Source organism: Nicotiana tabacum, chromosome 20 (genome assembly GCF_000715075.1).
Source record: "Nicotiana tabacum cultivar K326 chromosome 20, ASM71507v2, whole genome shotgun sequence".
Taxonomy (NCBI): domain Eukaryota; kingdom Viridiplantae; phylum Streptophyta; class Magnoliopsida; order Solanales; family Solanaceae; genus Nicotiana; species Nicotiana tabacum.
This window is the reverse complement of record NC_134099.1, coordinates 81,890,399-81,907,619: the sequence shown is the minus strand read 5'-3', so window position 1 is coordinate 81,907,619 and position 17,221 is coordinate 81,890,399.

The following is a 17,221-nucleotide window of genomic DNA, read 5'->3' as shown; positions in this document are numbered from 1 at the left end:
AAGAAGGCAGTGGTTGATTTCACTCAATCGAATATCATTTGTCGGTTAGGAATCCCAAAGGTGATCATCACAGATAATGGTGCTAATCTTAACAGTCATTTGATGAAAGAAGTATGCCAACGGTTTAAGATCATGCATCGAAATTCCACTCCGTATCGCCCCAAGGCAAATGGAGCTGTTGAGGCGGCCAACAAGAACATAAAGAAGATACTTCAGAAAATGGTGCAAGGTTATAGGCAATGACATGAAAAGTTGCCCTTTACTTTGTTGGGTTATCGCACTACCGTTCGCACTTCAGTAGGTGCAACTCCTTATTTGTTGGTCTATGGCACTGAAGTAGTGATACCCGCAGAAGTTGAAATTCCATCCCTTCGGATTGTTGCTGAAGCCACAATTGATGATGATGAGTGGGTCAAAACCCGTTTGGAGTAATTGAGTCTGATTGACGAGAAAAGATTGGCAGTAGTATATCATGGCCAGTTGTATCAAAAGAGAATGGCAAGAGCATATAACAAGAAGGTGCGTCCCCGAAAATTTGAAGTGAGTCAGCAAGTATTGAAACGCATCCTTCCACATCAGGATGAAGTGAAAGGCAAGTTCACCCCAAATTGGCAGGGGTCGTTCATTGTAACAAGAGTGTTGTCTAATGGTGCTTTATATTTAACAGATATAAAAGGCAAATGTGTAGATATGACTATCAATTCTGATGCAGTCAAAAGATAATATGTATGATTTCTTTGGTTTGTCTAATTGTTATTTGTACTTGGGATGTTTCAAAGATTGGAATGACGAAGGCATTTTATTCTGCTATCTAAATACTTTATCATTTGTTACCCCTTTGAGCCTTATTTATTTTCTTTCATACCCCTCTTTTGGAATCAGTAGCAAAGTTCAGAAACACAGACACAAAAGGTAAATAAAGAAGAAAAAGAGGAAAAGAGAAGAAAGAAAGAGAAAGAAAAGAATGGAAAAGAAAAAAAAAGAAGAAAAAAAAGAAAAAAAAGAGAGAAAGAAAAAGAAAAGAGAAAAGTAACAACAACAAAGCAATTCCTATGACATGAACTACGTTCTACCTGATTCCTTTTAAGGATACGTAGATAGCCTCATGGTTCGGTCCCATCAAAATAAAAATTCAAAAGCCCCAGGCAAAGAAACTAGGGAAGAAGTTGTGGTTTTGTAAAAGATCTGATTTCAAAAGTTATAATTGTGAACCCGTTCAAGTTGTTTTGAGCCTCTATCCTTTCTTTCTAACCCCATCCAAAAGCCTACATTACGGTCCAAAGAAAGAACTTACGACCAATATTTGAGAGTGCCAAGTCGAGCGAGATAGAGGTATGATTCGCATAAGGGGCAACACTCCGTTCTACACAAGGGAAAATGAATAAATGAGAGAGTCATATTGGTGAAAACCCTCACGGGAACCCTAGGGCGGCGGAAAGATGAGAGAAATCATAATGAGAGAGTCTTATTAGTGAAAACCTTCATGGGCATCGTAAGGCGATAGTGAGTTAAGAGATGAACAAATGAGAGAGGTTTGTCGGTGAAAACCCTTCAGGGCACCGCAAGAACAAGGTTAGTGACTTGGCGAAGAGATTGGGTTATGGAGATTCCGAGGCATAAAGTATGACAACTGAGAGGTGGTTGGTTGAACAGGTTAGGCTGATTAATTCGAAGTGCATGTCATGATCATTGGCACCAGCTGGCCTTGCTCAAACAAGTATCTTTTCCTTTTCTCCCTCAAACAGTCATCCTGTTTCAAGTTTTCTTCTTTATTTCTTTACCCTCGAAGTCATTGCATTTCATTTCTTTGTTTATTTCTCTAAGGATTTTCCAATGTCAGCCTTGTTTAATCAAGTAAGAAAGGATTTCAAAGCTTACTACCAACTTCCAAATTGCACAAAGCAAAGTGCGGTCAAAACATACCAGAAATAGCATGATACAAAATGGAAAATAAGGTGTTAGTGAAAGTTCCATTAGTCGAGTGGTTTGGGAATTTTGTGGAAGATACAGAGGTTCAGGTGGGAAGGAAAGAAATGTAAAACAGCGGGTTGAGTACAGATCACTCGGGTCATTTAGGGTCTTGTGGTTGAAATTCAGTCATAAAGGCAAACAACTCTTGGCCATTTCAAGGCAGCCAGTCAAAATAAAGCACGGTAGTGAAAATGCCACCTTCAGCAAGAATGCCACAAACTAACCACCACATGTTTTAAAACTGATAAAATTTTCTTTGATTGAAACAGGGGTAGGAAATTTCGTTTGTTCTGGAGGAACCCTCCGTAAGGAAAGCATGTACCGGACAGGTTCAACCGTAAGTTTTCAAGGCCCTCCTGGATAATGGGATTTAGTTTAAAATTTTCAGGGCCCTCCTGGATAATGGGATTCAATTTTTAAAGGTTCTCAGGACCCTCCTAGATAATGTGACTTAGTTGAATTCCAAGACCTTCATAGATAACAAGATTCTGCATAAGCTCTACCTTTAGGAAATATAAGTTGACTTTAAAGCTTTCATTCTTAAGATAAGATTCAATTTGAAATTTTCAAGACCCTCCTGGATAATGAGATTTAGCTTAAATTCTTAGAGATGGGTAACATGATCCGATTAACATCACAGATGTGCCCAGATACCAAACTGGGGCAGAAAAAGTTTCTTTGTTTGTCTGTTTGGTTGTAATCAGGCGCCCATCTGGAGAACAAGGGAATACAATTCAGGTTGTCAGCAATCAGGCGCCCACCTGGAGAACAAGGGAATATAGTTCGAGTTTTTGGCAATCAGGCGTCCACCTGGAGAACAAGGGAATATAATTCAAGTTTTGGCAATCATGTGCCCACCTGGAGAATAAGGGAATACAATTCAAGTTTTGGCAATTAGGCGCCCACCTGGAGAATAAGGGAATACAGTTCAAGTTTTTGCAATCAGGTGCCCACCTGGAGAATAAGGGAATACAATTCAAGTTTTGGCAATCAGGTGCCCACCTAGAGAATAAGGGAATACAGTTAAAATTTTGGCAATCAGGCGCCCACCTGGAGAATAGTTCAAGTTTTGGCAATCAGGCGCCCACCTGGAGAACAGGGGAATACAGTTCAAGTTTTGGCAATCAGGCGCCTACCTGGAGAACAAGAGAATACAGTTCAAGTTTTGGCAGTTAGGTACCCACCTGGAAAATAAGGGAACTCATTTCAGAATCCAATTCGAGTTAGCAACAACAAAAGCTCGCCTTGAGAGTGCGAGCTAATAGTTTAAGATGCACAACAGAACTGTAGAAGCAGCAAGACCAAGTTTGAAGATGGTAGATAGGATTCTTGTAATTCATAGATATTAGTTTAACCCAGCTTCTTTTTATTTTATTTCGATGTAATAAGGAGTTCAGTAGGCAGTAGCAGCAGTGAAATCACGGCTTCCTGGTAGTCCCAGCTACCAAAATTTCCTGAACTACACTGACTTGATTCCTTTATATCCAAGGATATGTAGGCAACCTCGGAAGCAAGGTTCGGTCAAAGCATTCAAAAAATGCTTACCACAGAGTATTTAAACGGGCAAAAATCGCTCGTATCCGCTCACCTTATCTTTGCACGAAAACTCTTCGTGTTTCCGAGCAAAGAGGGGCAGCTGTGAGCATATGATTTTTGCCCTATAGGAATTACTCTCATAAAATCTAAGAAAATATATTTTTCCCAATTTTTGCAATTTTATAGGATTTTATGGGAATTTGTGTTAATTGGTGGCATTTCTATGCATGTTTACTTTTATTAATATCATGAAAAATACAAAAATACCATGCATTGTATTTAGGTTTTATTTTTACATTTTTAGGATTAATTAGTTAACTATTTGTTTCATTAAAAATGAAAATTACAAAAAAAATTACCCATTTTACATTTTTACATTTAATTGTTAGATTATTGATTTTCCTTTTTGAATTAGGATCAAGGAATTTTTATAATTTTTAGGAAATTGGTTAGTTTTACAATCTAGATTAATTTAAGGTTTTAATTTAGATTTTTTTTATTAAAGAAAAAAGGGGGAAAGGAAAAAGAAAAACAAAAAGAAAAGGAAATAAAGGGTTAAGAAAAAGGGTTTTGTTTTAATTGGGCCAAAAGGGACTGAAGCCCAAACATTTTCACCCAAACCCGCCCCTAGGGCTGTATTTTGTCCCGGGCCCGGGCCTTAGTGGGCCTAACGGGCCGGGCCTCGCGGTCCCGGGCTTCGTGGTCCCGGGCTCTGGCGGTCCCGGGCCTGGCGGTCCCGGTCTTCGTGGGCCTAATGGGTGGAACCGGCCCGTGACGGGCCTAAGCCCACATGGTCCTGTGCTTAACGGGCCGGGCTCGTGGGCTTCGCGGGCCTAGCGGGTTTTTTTTTTTTTTTTAAAGACAATTTCTTGTAGTATCATGGCTATATTAATATGTAGTATATATGTATATCTAATTATTAAAGTGCTTGACGAAAAAGAAAATAACAAAACAATAGTAAAACACTAAATTGTCATGCATAAATATCACTTCTTGATATTATATTGTATCTTATGTATATATATTCTCTTATATATTTTCTTTTAGTATATATATTGTATCTTATGTATATATTGTAGCTTATAAATATATTTTCTTGTAGTATATATATTGTATATTATGTATATATTGTAGCATAATATATTTTCTTGTAGTATATTATATTGTATCTTATGTATATATATTCTCTTATATATTTTCTTGTAGTATATATATTGTATATTATGTATATATTGTAGCATAATATATTTTCTTGTAGTATATATATTGTATCTTATGTATATATATTCTCTTATATATTTTCTTGTAGTATATATATTGTATATTATGTATATATTGTAGCTTATAAATATATTTTCTTGTAGTATATATATTGTATATTATGTATATATTGTAGCATAATATATTTGCTTGTAGTATATTATATTGTATCTTATGTATATATATTCTCTTATATATTTGCTTGTAGTATATTATATTGTATCTTATGTATATATATTCTCTTATATATTTTCTTGTAGTATATATATTGTATCTTATGTATATATTGTAGCTTATAAATATATTTTCTTGTAGTATATATATTGTATATTATGTATATATTGTAGCATAATATATTTTCTTGTAGTATATTATATTGTATCTTATGTATATATATTCTCTTATATATTTTCTTGTAGTATATATATTGTATATTATGTATATATTGTAGCATAATATATTTTCTTGTAGTATATTATATTGTATCTTATGTATATATATTCTCTTATATATTTTCTTGTAGTATATATATTGTATATTATGTATATATTGTAGCATAATATATTTTCTTGTAGTATATATATTGTATCTTATGTATATATATTCTCTTATATATTTTCTTGTAGTATATATATTGTATATTATGTATATATTGTAGCTTATAAATATATTTTCTTGTAGTATATATATTGTATATTATGTATATATTGTAGCATAATATATTTGCTTGTAGTATATTATATTGTATCTTATGTATATATATTCTCTTATATATTTGCTTGTAGTATATTATATTGTATCTTATGTATATATATTCTCTTATATATTTTCTTGTAGTATATATATTGTATCTTATGTATATATTGTAGCTTATAAATATATTTTCTTGTAGTATATATATTGTATATTATGTATATATTGTAGCATAATATATTTTCTTGTAGTATATTATATTGTATCTTATGTATATATATTCTCTTATATATTTTCTTGTAGTATATATATTGTATATTATGTATATATTGTAGCATAATATATTTTCTTGTAGTATATTATATTGTATCTTATGTATATATATTCTCTTATATATTTTCTTGTAGTATATATATTGTATCTTATGTATATATTGTATCTTATAAATATATTTTCTTGTAGTATATATATTGTATATTATGTATATATTGTAGCATATAAATAATTCTAAGTATAGACAAAGAAATATTGCGAAAAGAAGCTCATGGGTAGAAGCAATAAATTTTATTACCAAAAAATGACATATCTTTCTTAGTCATCCTTCCCCCAATGGAATGAGCACAACAAGGTACTAATACCACCATTAGAAGGAAAAAAACTAAGGAAGATGTGCCAAAATACAAGTTACATATTATTCTATGTATTATCTCTAACAAATCTCATAAATCCTTCAAGGTTCGGAGGAGGTTGCGTTGGTGGTGGTGGAAAAGAAGCTTGTTCATCACCACTTCCGGGCGAAGCCGAATCCTCCGTAAGTTCCGCTATCATTTCTTCATAAGCTTCATCTATCGCCGGTTGTGCTTCTGCAATTCCAAAGTTTCTTCTTTCCGAGCGGATCCAATCTCTAAACAATACTGATTTTTCCAAGCTATCCCTCATAGACGCTCTATGATCACCTATTTGCAGTCTTGCTTGACTGAAAGCGCTCTCTGATGCAACAGTTGAAGCTTGAATTGATAAAATATCCCGAGCCATCCTTGCAAGAACAGGAAAATGTTTTTCCCTTGCCTTCCACCATTCCAAAAGATCAAAAGAGCCGTCTGGATTCTCCTTTTCAAGTCCCTGAGACAAATAAACTTGAAGCTCATTTAGATGTGAAGTTTCATCATAATTTTCACCTTGAGACCCCTGAACTCCGTCCAAGATTTAAGAGCTTTTAAGCCCGCAACTCTTTTAGAGGATTGTGAGCTAGACGAAGTAGGGGTTGGAATAGTTGGCCTAGCATGCTCTAAGGCAAGTTGATAAGCATTATAAACTGTTTGAGCGTTAATCTTAATTGAAGCTTTTGCATCTGCAAGTGTCGCAATTTCCTCATTTGAAAGATCTAAAGCCTTATAAATATTTGAATACCAAAAATGAGGACCTCCCAATTTCATTGTAGGATTTAGCATTGCAGCAAGACCATAAATAGGAGGGATAGGAAAAAAATATTTTTTAAACTTTTGTTTCATTTCATTTATAGCAAGTTCATAAATATCCCCACCCTCACTAAATTCAACAAACAAATCAGATAGTGCTGCAATATAAACTAAACAGTTTGAAATAGTAGGATAATATTGCCCAGAAAATGCATTTGTTGCAATTTGAAAATGTTCTAAAAAATCTAAAAGAATTTTAACATTAGTCCAATCTTGAGTGGTAAGCATTTCATCATCATCTTCACCACCTACCCGAGAATTAAACGTTGCATTAATTGGGTTTCTATATTCATATGCTACTACTAAACTTTCGTACATACAATTCCATCTAGTCGGGCAAGGTTTAGGAACCTTTCTTTCTCTAAGGCCATATTCATCACATTTTTTAAAATACTCTCTAAGTCTACTTCTACGGTTTGAATAAAAAAGCCAATTAAGAGCCATTCTAACCTTTTCAATTTCTATGTTTAATATTCGCATACCATCACCGACAATTAAATGATAAATATGACAAATACATCTAACATGGAAAATATTAGTAAATGCAGGATTTAGTGTTGTTGTAAGCATGCCTATAGCACTGGTGTTACTAGAAGCATTATCCATTGAAATTGCCATTATTTTATCGCTAAAGCAAAAATATCTACAAATATCTGCAACAGTGTTAGCTATAAATTTACCTGTGTGACGCGAATTAATTATTCTATATGCAATTATGCGTTTTTGCATTATCCATTCTTCATCTATCCAATGACTTGTAACAGTTAGGTAATCACAATCATTACCACTTCTACCAATATCAGTAGTAATAGAAATCCGATTAGGTATATGAGTAAATAAATAACGCAAATATTGTTCATATTCATGTTTGAATTTATAAATATCACTCTTAACTGTTGCGCGAGGCCAACCTTTATAAGTAGGATTAAACACTCTTCTAATATAATGAACCCAATTAGGATTAGAAGCAAAAGTATAAGGTAAGCACATAACAGTAATCATCTTTGCTAATTCTTCACGATCTCTATTTGGATCGTAATATAAAATACCTCCAGTGACAGTGTTAATTCCTGGTTGAACTAGATTTGAACCTGTACTAGGGTTAATCGCAGAATCTACACTTGTCCCCTCTAGATGCGCTTTCATTTGAAAAAATCTAGCCTTATCTCTAGGGTGTGTTTTTATGTGCCTAGTCAAACTACCTGTGCCGCTACGGTCTCCTACATATTTATGCGACATTAATTTCCCACAAGTTTTACACTTAGCCTTATTTTTTTCTCTTACTTGAGTAAAAAAATTCCAAACTAATGATGTTTCTAAGCGTTTAGCAGGTTCTCTATTAAAAGTAGGAGTTTCTACAGGTGGGTCGACCGGTGCATCACTTGGGTTATTAAGAGGACTAGTAGGTGTATCATCTAAATCCGGTGCTTGAGTTTCATCATCATCCTCATTTTCCTCATTATTTTCTAAGATGGTTTCATTAGGATAAAGAGCATTCATAATTTCATCATCTAATCTATCACCTGGTGCAACATTATGATAAAATTCACTATCGGTAAATTGAAAACAAGGGTGATCACTATCAAGAATTACGGAAGGAGGAGGACGTCTAGGTTGGCGACTACTTTCAACTTGCTTATCTTTTCTAGGTCGGGGAGCCGGGGGAAGGGTAGTTGGTTGGCCACTACTTTCACCGGTTTTATCTTTTCCTTTACCAAACATTTTTTTCAAAGTAAATGCCATATTAATTATAATTATGCAAACTAAACCACACAAAAATATATTATAAAAACGTAAGAGTTGAAACGAGTTTACCGGATTGCCGAACAACTTCTTGAAAATTGAAAATCGTTGAACACTTGAAAACTTCAATTCAACAACTTCACAATTTTTCACGAAATTTCAACAATAAATTAAGTAATTGTAGTAGAGAGATTGAGAGAGATTGAGAGATATTGAGAGATATTGATGAATTGGTGAATAAAAATGAAAGAATGAGGGGGTATTTATAGTTGAGAAATGGGGAAAAGTGTAATTATATAAAGTTTGGGGTTAAAATAAAGTTTGGGGGCCAAATGGCCATTTTTTTAACTTAAAAAACGGTCATATTTTCAGCCCAAACGGCTAGATTTTAAATATGGCCGTTTGATTTTTTTTTTTTTTTTTTTTTTTTTTTTAAAATAGCCGTTGGGCCCGCCAGGCCCGCCAGGACCGGCCCAGGCCCGCCTGCCGGTCCCGGGCCAAACGGTCCCGGGCTCGTGGGCTCAACCATGGAGACCAGCCCGTGACGGGCTCAGAGGCCCACCAAGACCGGCCCACCCAGGACCGGCCCACCAGGCCCACCAGGCCCGTTAGGACCGCGGGCCCGGTCCGGTCCGGTTCAGGCCCGGCCCACCGAGCAGCATTACCCGCCCCAAATTTCGAGCCTAAGAGCCAATTACCCTGTCCAGGCCCCCACTAACCAAAACGACCCTGTTTTTCCTGCCTTTGATCACAGTTGTTGGATCCTAGTGATCCAACGGTTCGGAACTAACCCCCCTAAGTATAAAATTGTCCTAACATAGACTTTCCCCTCAGTTCCGTCTCTCAAACTCAGAAACACCCAACCCTTAGCCGCCCTCATACACTTCGTCGTCTCCGCCGTGATCTGCCCGACTAGAAATCGCCTCATGGCAGCGGACCACCTCCAAATGCCACCAAATTAACACCCCATGACCTCCCTACACTCTCCTTTTCAAATCTCTAAGCCGTTTCCTTCAATCACCACCAAACACCTCGAATTTTAGATCTAAATCCGGAATCCCCAAAACCCTAAATCACCTAAATAACCCCAAACTCACACCATGTAACCCCATACCCCACCTCTTCCCAAATATCCTCTTGGTTCCCTTTAAATCAGACCCAACTCTATCGGATTTTGAATCTAGGGTTACGAAAAATCCTAAATTTCCCCTCCCTCTGTTCTTGGTCAGTGTATGGGCATTTGAACCCCAAATTAATTAATCGATTGATCCTTGTCAAGGACAGTCGATTAATGTTAGTTGAAGGTTCATTTCATTCTTTGAAAAAAGCTGGTCTGGTGTTTTGTGGAGCCGAAGTTATCATAGGTAATTTTCCCTTTTGCTTCAAGTTTTATTTCTTTTTCTCTGTTGTTTTCCCTTTTTTCCTTTGATGTTCACATCTTCTGACCAATATAGCTCATCTTGTTTGTCTGTGTCAATTCGGAGTCCCATTTATCTCTGTTTCTTATTAGTAATTGTCAGTAGTTAGTTTAATTTCATTTGAACCTCATAAGCTAATTTAAAAAAAAAGGATCAGAAAGTTAAATTCGATTTAGGCTAAGCTAGTTAATGGACTTGATTTGCCTAGTTGATTTCTGTGATTAAATGACATGAATTAGTTAGATTAATTATGTTTGTTTATGATTAGTGTTTATATCCTGGTTTCATTTTGATTCAAATATTTGAGCAAAATGTTAGGTTTAGTCTAAAGCTTAAGTGAATTAGAAGTTTTGCTCCATTTGATTTTCTTTATTTTGTTTGCATTATTCTGTAGTCATTACGACTTTGACTTTGGAGGGGGGGTTTAATTGAACAACTAAGAACTCAGGGGGTTTATGTTGGGAAATAAGAGCAAGGGTTTCCAGATATTTCCTATTTGGAAGACTCTAGAATAGGGGCAACTGTCCCTATTTGGTTAGCACAAATATGCTGAGCCAATAAGGGACAGCCAGTTGTCCCAGTTGGTTAGAAAAGATGTTTTTCAGGCTGAGGGAATATTTCCCTGATTTGTTTTGAGCACATGGCCTTTTAGGCCTATAAGTAGTGCCCTTCCTTTCACTCTAAAACTAATTTTGAGCATCATTCTCTGCACCAAAATTCTGAAAAATACATCAGAGATTCATACCCTAAACGAAGACACAAAAGTTTTCTGCATTGGCTAGATTGTTTCTGATTTCTTTTTAGCAAAAATCTCTGCTGGATTTCTGGGCTAAATATGATGTGAATCAAGGCTATTTGTGGTTGGATTGTTGTTGTTTTTCATTAGTTAACTGTGTTGTACCCTACTTCATTTTACTTTATTTTGATATTCAGGCACTCTTCTCAACCCTTTAAATGGTCAGAGAAATTTGAGAGCATGTATCTATGACTGTACTGAAATTTGGTTTTATTGAAGTGTTTAAGGCTTCATGTAGCTGTAATATGGGACTGAGTACTTTATAATGTTGGATCTTCATTTCTTTGTGTATAAACTATTTTTCTGTTAAAATTTTGTTCAAGTGTTATGCATTTTAGGAACTCTAGGTCACTAGTTTTAGCTATGTTGTATGAATATCCTAATTTCGAATCATGTACAACTCTTGATAGAATTAGCTGTTTCAATGGCCTATTAGTTTAGCTGATAAATGTTAGAATGTTTGGTGTATGCTTCATAGAGATACAAATTTTAGTTGGCTCAGGAAATAGGAAATTTTGGCTTAAATTAGTTCATGAATGAGTTGATTGTTATATTTTATGATTATTGTTAATTACTTACAATCAGATCCGTGGTAAACGATTTCAGTTCTGGATCCATACTGTTCCGTGAAAGTGTTTGGGCTACATCCGACTCTAAAAGCTGAAGCCTCATTTGGGCTTGACAGTGGCCCAAATGAGGCAGCCCGGTTTAAGTTTGGTGTATTATCTTATTCATGCTATGGGTCTAGTTTCAAGTTTTGTTGTATTTAATTTCTTACGTTTAAACAGTCTGCTTGGTATTCATGGGTGTGGGTCTCACTACACAAGACAGGGTTATGCAGAATTGGGCTTGAGGTTTGCTGGTCCGTTTGGGAACTCATTGACCACCTGCCTGACCTTACTTCTGGGCTTGATTTTGAGCCCAGTTTTCCCCCTTTAAATAACTTGTTTGGGTTTAAGCTTAAACTAAAATTGGGCTTTAAAATAATTAAGGGCCTAGCCATGTACTTCAAACCCCTTTACATTCATAGTTGCCTATTAGATTTACATCAATTTTAGATAAGAATATCATTAGACCTTTTAAATTAAACATAATTCTATCGTTAAGATAGATTGAGGTGTGCCATTCATAACTGAATCACCTATGGACCTCATATTAATTTTATAACTTAGATACTAAAAATGAATTTTGTAGCTTGCTTTAGGAGCGTTAATTAAACAATTATTATGGCTACGGGTACGGTTCTCATGACGTAGCTGTGATTTGTAATTACTAAAATCCCGGTGTACATTCCATGTGACCTGATTCTAATTTCCAACAAGGTTAAATAGACGTGTCGTGAACCATGGGTGTATTTCATGTAGCATGGCTTACGATGTGTTTTAAATAACCTTGAATTTTCCTGAAATATTAAAAGCGGCTAAAATGTTAAAAAAGGCATGTGGGTTTAAAATGTGTAATTAATTAGATAATTAGGCCAATATAAATAGTTGAGCAACCGTGCTAAAATCACAGAATCCGGAAATGCCTAACACCTTCTCCGGGTTAACAAAATTCCTTACCCAGATTTCTATGTTCGCAGACCATAATTAGAGTCAAACTTCCTCGGTTCGGAATTTTAAACTGGTGACTTGGGACACCATAAATTATCCCTTGTGGTGGCTATGATATTAATTTATATAATCCCATTTCGATTGTCACTTAAATTGGAAAAAACTCCCTTATACCCTTTGAGGGTATTAAAATGGAGGTGTGACACCCACCTTTACAAGTTAAGAGCTTTTCCAACTAATCTAAGATGTATCAAAGACACATCAATTGGGACCAACAATTACCCACAACACTTATGAATTATCAACAACACAATGATTTGAAGTTTTAAGCACCAATAGTTCTAATGTGACATTTGAGCATCAAGAATTGACTTTATTCATCATAGAAGCTTGTTCTTTCATGTAGGTCATTGTCACAAGTACGGCTCCAGGTACTATATGCTTGCCCTACATGTAAATCACCACTAATGTAAGTTCACTTGGCTTGAAATCACGTAGGGCATTTTAGAAATAAAATGAAGGCTTTTGGACAAAGGTAGAGAATGTTGGAATAGAAACGGGTTCATCTTTCCTTAAGCACTCCATTTTTCTCTTCTTCGATCATGTTTTGCCGACTCTTTAAGTCATTTTCTTTTTTCTTAGGGGAACTAGAGAGACTTAACATCACTCTTTCTTGGTCATGATGTTCATTTTCTCCTTCTTTATTTTTCCATGTTTTGCATCATTTCTTTTCTTTGAATCCCTTCAACTCTTCACGTTATTCACTTTCTTTTTGCATTTTTCTTTTGTTCTTTCTTTCTTTTCTTTTTCGTTGCCTTTCCTTTTCTTCATTTCTTCTCCTTTTGTGCCTTGATACCACTTTCAAACTCCTCATATCTCCCCCAAACTTATATTTTTGGCCAATTGTTTCTCAATAGTGTTAAGGAAAGCCTGGGTATCAAGAGAGGGTTACTACAAAATGGGTAAAAGCTTGTAACGTGGTTATCAAATGAGAAAGGTCTTAGGCTCAAATGGGTTGACTAGGGATAGCAACATTGGTGGGATATGAAAAATTTCAAGCGGGTCAAGGAGAGCCTACAATCACTTCTCAAGCCAAGCAAAACATAGAATTTCGCCTAGAAACACATTCGGGGCAAGTTCTAGACCATTCGCACAGGTACTTGGATTTGCAACAAAAATCTCACTTCTCACACAGTTGGATTGTTAAAGAGGATAGAGTCGAGGGCCCACAATAATCATATTCAAGATTAAAAATCACTAATGGTTCAGCTAAACCACTCGATGATTGCTTAAGTCAACACAAGAGTCAAAAGGTCACTAACTAGAGCTATTTCTTTCCATGAACTTGTTTTGAATCATAAGCACATAGTTAAGTGTGTTGGTACCAAGTGAAGCATGCTCGACTCTTCTAGTTCAACTCAATTAGGTCCTTTTATTCATTATGACTACTATTCTAACTAAAACATCAAAAAGGACTCAATCCCTTAAAAAAACTATCACGCCATCCATCGTTGGGAAGAGTCACCCGATTCACACAAAAACCACCTTTGGAAAGAACCATGGAACTAAGAAAATCAAAGGCTTATTGATCACTTAAACATGAAGAGAAACTACTAAATTAAAAAGAAGATATCAAAGTAAATAAGAAGCTATTAGATTAAACATCAACTACTAAGAAAGCAAAATAAAGAAGCTATAAAATAAACTACTGAAAGCATAAATGAAATGGATATACAAGTTGAGAGAGGAGAAGGAGAATATATACATCAATAGAGAGAAAAGAGTACGTACATAAATGAAAAGATAAAGAAAAATGTTATCAGTTATTTACAGGACAAAATAAAATGTCAAATCAAATAAACTCCCCCCCCCCCAAATAAAAGTAAGCATTGTCTCCAATGCTTAACAAAATAAAAACAGGGAAGGGAAAGATTAGAGAGGACTTCCTATGTGGTCTCGGTGTCCATAACAGTATCACCACCCTCAGGATCCTCCAACTGTATCTCATCGTTCTCTATTCGGGGAGTAGTGGGGTTGGTGAACATATGTAACATTGCTTCAGCAGTGTGGGCAGCGAGGTCTGGCTCCTCAGACTGGCCAGCTGGTGCCTCTGATGCCTCGGGTGCTGCTGGGTCAACTGGTGCTGCTGGAGCTGACTCCATCAGCAAGTCAAATGGAAGATCCCTAGCTATTGCTATCTTGGTCACCTCTCGTATCAGTCTATCAATTGACTTCTTTGAAGCCTGGGATTTCTTCATTTTCTTCACCTGCTTCCCAAGCTCCTCAATTGTTGTCCCGTGTGCCACCAGGGTGTCCATAATAGTCTTCTGGTTATCCAGAATCTTCTTCAAAGTATCCTCCACTGTCAGAGAAATTTGGGGTGCTGGGGTAGAAGACTGTGCTGCAACAGCACTTGATAAGTTAGCCATCTTTGCAGTAGCTATCTGCATCCAGTTGTTGATACTTGTTAGAATGTGGGAGACTCTCAGCGCTGTAAGTGGATAAGTAGAATATGAAGGCACTGAAACTGATGATGGCCCTGAAGATGAAGGTGAAGGCATGGAAATCGTAGTGCTAGAAGGCTCGGCTGAAGTGGCAAGCATGTCAGCTGAAGGTTTGGCTGCTGAAGCTGTAGCTACCATCAAAGCTCTTCAGACTGGACCATGGTAGCAGTTGGCTGGCCCTTGTTCTTGTTCTTTGGGTTCCTCGGGTCCTTGAGAGAGTACCATGAAAAGGGATGCTTTTCCCGAACCTTTGTATCAAATGGCTTTGACTTCCTCCCGCATTCGTAAGGTATTCTGTGATGGTGTTTGGATACAGGTTGGAGCTCTCACCTTGCCTACCGATCAGAAACATGTTGACCGACATGATGGCACCCACATTGATTGGGTACCATGCCATGATGGATGCAACAAAGACTACCTGAGGGATTGGAAGAATATTTTCATTTCTGCTCGGGTCTTTCCACCTGTATACAAAGGTTTGCCAACCCTTGGCTTCAAAATTGAGGGTGTTCCGTTGAATGGGAACCCATGCTGTGATCTATGGCGGTGGTGGTCCTAGAGCTGCTAAAACCTTGGCTAGACAAGGGTGAGCCGCATCACCCATTTGAAACTTCTCCAAATATTGTATCGGCTCCACATCCTCGAGCCCCAAGTAAGTGTTCAGTGATGTTTGATCAAATTTCTCACTTTTGTCACCTTAGTCCCCTTTTTGACATGCGCCACATTAGCGTAGAATTCTCGGACTAAGTGCTCCTTGGCGTCCACCATGCTTTGAGTAAACCATGTCCACCTTTTTCTCACCTGAAACTGTCTTGCCACATTCAGGTTGTATATATCCAAATCCTTCAAATCAAATTTACGCTCAAGATTGAGCGATCTTTGAGTCCACCATTCTCGAAACCTATTGAAAGCATTCAGGCTCAAAAATTTGTCTTCCCACACTTCTTTCTTTTTTGACCTCTCTAGGCTGGCAACTCGGGTATCACCCCCTCGACCGTCATCAGGTATAGCATCATCATCATCAACCGAAATTGGTGCAGCGGGGGAATGTAAGGAAGAGGGCTCTAAACCTTGGCTGTCATCTTCCGAAACCTCAGAAGAGCTAGCTGAGGAGGAAGGCTCATCTCTAAGTTGGAATATACCCGGAAACTTCCTCAGTTGTGACTGTGCATCGGGCTTCTCTTGAACAGAGTTACCCTTATACGCTTCACTAGACGGGAAATCTTCACTGGACTCTGCAGGCTCTCCCGGCAGTTGCCTTCTTATTTATCACTTTTTGGAGAAAGAGTGGTAGATTGTTCTTGCCTCAGCCTTGGGAGGGTTCACCTCTCCCTCTGGATGTATCACCTCTACCTCGAGATCTCACTGTTGTATGAAATATGTAGCAACATGATTCAGTTAGAGTTCAAATTCATAACATACTAATGAAGTGCGGTCCATACAATAGTGAGGGCGACCGCATATGGGAAAGTGCGAACTGCACAATTTTGAAGTGCGGCCGCAACCCTGATTTAATGGTCTTCACAATTTCTTGTGCGACCGTACAATTCCTAGTGCGGCCACACAATGACACCTCAAAATTGTCAAGTGACTGAAGACAGAGAAATGATCGATCTGCGGCTGCACACACATTTCTGCGGCTGCTGTCCAAAATCTGTGGACCGCATATTTTTTAGTGTGGTTCGCATAATCAGCTATACCAAAATGCCCTAACTAAGGATATGCGAACCGCACAATGCAAATAAAAAATGCAGTAACCTTATGGTTCCATACTTAGTAAGAAAATTGGGCGTGATAATGGCAATTTAGACATGGTAAAATAGTTACCCATCCCCCAATTAGCAAGTAGGAAGTTACCCAATGCATTAATGCTCAACATGATGATGAATTTTACAGTTAGGGCTCCAAATAACCAAACTACTATGAATAAAAATTAAGCAAATTGAAAAATCTAAGGATGGATTGAACATACCAGTAATGCAGTGATGCAAGGAAGAATCAAAGAGATGGAATGAGTGAAGGATGCTTGAATCAAATGAGTGCACAATGCTTTTTGCCTTTGTGAGTGTTCAGAGTGTTTAAAGTTTGAACATGAGCATGAAGCCGTCTATTTATACTCAACACAAGTTGGTAAAGGTTATAGAGATGAGTGTAGTCCGCACAATTTCATGTGTGACCGCACTTCTATACCTGATACCAATTTATCCTTCGATGATTCTGCGGTCCGCACATTATTGAGTGCGGCCACAGAATTTAATGCGACCGCAGA